Source organism: Colobus angolensis, unplaced genomic scaffold, assembly GCF_000951035.1.
Source record: "Colobus angolensis palliatus isolate OR3802 unplaced genomic scaffold, Cang.pa_1.0 Scaffold155, whole genome shotgun sequence".
Taxonomy (NCBI): Eukaryota; Metazoa; Chordata; class Mammalia; order Primates; family Cercopithecidae; genus Colobus; species Colobus angolensis.
The window spans coordinates 2,995,706-2,998,343 of NW_012114655.1; positions in this window are offsets into that span (position 1 = coordinate 2,995,706).

Consider the following 2,638-nt stretch of genomic DNA (forward strand, 5'->3'; position numbering starts at 1 on the left):
CCTCCTCCACACCCAGCTAATTTTTGTATTTTTCATAGAGACGGGGTTTCACCATGTTGACCAGGCTGGTCTCAAACTCCTGACCTCAGATGATCCGCCCGCCTCAGCCTCTCAAAGTGCTGGGATTAAAATACTTATATCTTTACAGAAAAAAATTTGCCAGCCCCAGACTAGATAACCAGTGAACAGAATTGTATTAACAAAAGAAAGTGTTGGCAGATTCATTTTCTCTACTTCCACCCATCCATCTTGGTCATAGGCGTCTACAGAGGAAACGTTCCCTCACTATCTATAATTCTTAATTTTTGAAGTTAGTTTCTTTGCTTTTTTGATTTAGGATTTATATTTGAGATTTTTTTTCATCACTGCTTCTAGGCTTGGAGATACTGTGTTTTACTTAGTTTCTTTCCATTTTGAAATTGGAGTTTCAAGTTGTGCAGACACTGCATGCAAGGCAGCCTGCACCACAGGTCAGGGAGGGTGCATGTCTGGGAGTCAGCAAGTCTGGATTGCCCTCCCAGTGTCGACCGAGTGAGCTGTGTGACCACTGTGAAGGTATTAGATGCTCCGCTCTTCGGTTTTCCTGTAGAATAACTGTAGTCCAGAAGCCTGGCGCGCCTCCTGGACTTGTTTCCACAATGAAGCAAGAGATAAAAATTTGAAAGGAATTTTTGTCTTGAAAAATCAAAGTGCTGTTTAGAACCATCTTCATTAAATAAGGATCTCTGGAACTAAAACATAGAATATCTGAAGAAGACAAAAGTGCATTAACCTGTATTTATTAAGGATCTTCTGTGAGAAACAAAATGACGCCCCACTGATGGGAGCAGACAATCACGCCGAGCGATCACGCGGCCTGCCGACCTTACCCAGCTGAGGTTAGGGTGTCCTGTGGATGCCCTGAGCCACCGAACAGGCAAGGCTAGTCTCTGTAATCAGTCTTTCTAAACTTCCTGAACTTTAGTTAACTCGGATTTTCCAACTCATAGGCAGAAAACTGCATCTAGAATTGGCTTCTCCCCAAACATGATCTTAGCTGGATGAAAACCTAAAAAGCAATACATCCAATTTCATCATGGAGCACATAATTTAAAGTGCTGCAGTTGAGCGCTACTTGGCAGTAGAAAAACAGTTAAGAACAAACTCTCTGCTGTGAACACTCAACTATCAGCAGCAATTCATAATCATGTCTGCATTTTTCAATGCTGAAGTTGATTAAGAAGGCAAGATTAAGCAATGCATCGTCTAATGGATTTAGCCTGTTTCTGCTTTGGAATTTAGTGACAGACTTGCCGAGTCCACAGTTCCACGGATGTGGGTTATTTTTGAATGTTTTTCTTACTAAATGCTCAATAATACTAAAACGCTCTCTGGGGAGGCTTTTTTTAAAGCACACTCTTATTTCAGACAAATTGCCATCTTTTTTACTCTTTTCAATGTATTTAAAAATCAAACAATCAGTTTTCAAAGAACAAGAAAAAAGTGAACACAAAGGACTATTCCTCTAATGCTGCAGAGCTTTAACAATGAGTACCTTGAGAGTGGTGAAAATATACATTGCTGTTAAATTAAAACGTAAATAGACACCTAGTACATAAATTAACCTGCTTTTACAGGGGAGGATAGGTAAATAGAAAAAAAACAGAATGACTTAGCCAGTTGTTTTGATTTATGGTTTTAAATACTTCATGCTATTATTTGTGTGAGTTAAGCCATAGGGCATTCAAAACTACTTAAATCTCCCTCAAAGACATTCATTTGCAACTAAAGCATACTCGTGAAGTTCTTCGGGGCTATTTTCTCCTTGAGTTAATGCAACAGGAGAAAACTTTTAAATTCAACATTCTTTCCTCACAGTGTTTTACTGAACTAACCTAGAGGTTTCTCTTCCTCTCTGCTTCTCTGTGGTAATGGGTCCAATCCATCCTTCCTTCCTGTTCTCCACCACCCCCAATCCCATTTTTCGTATTTGTTCTCAACTCTCATCCTTTGATTTCTGAGATACTTTTTTCCCGATCTTATCTCCATGATAGTTCCTTCTGAGTTTCTTTTCCTGGTTTTCCCTCTTCAGTTCCATGTTGAAATCAGAGTTTCCATCTTCAATTGTTCTGGGTCCTCTCCCCCGGGGGTTCATCGTCTCCTCTCTGTTGACTGCCACTCCTCTGTGACTCCCAAACACTGACCTCTGGCCTGCCTTCTTGCGTCCACCCTGTTCTCACTGCCTGTGGGCGTGTCCTCTCAGATGCAGGTATAGAACCTTGACTCAGTGTATCCAGAATGGCACTCGTGACCATCTCTGGCCCTACTTCTGTTTCTACTAAAATCCAGGAAAAAGAGACTGCTTTCTTCTGGCTCTTTCCTCAGTAAAATGCACTAATTTTCTTCCAGGTGCTCAACCTAAAGCTGTACTCATTTTTTAGTCCCATCTCTCCTTCATTCCTGTCATCCAGTCACTAAATCGTATTGCCACTATATCTAAGTTGTATGTCCCGTCTCCACTTCTGTATTGCCCCCTAGAACAGATCTGCTTTTCACCTGGGTGACTCACAGTGGCCTCCCAACCCAGCCTGTGCTCCTTCCCTGCTTGCTCCCACCCCCATGCCAGTCTCCATAGAGGCATCAGAGCTTTTTCCCAGGC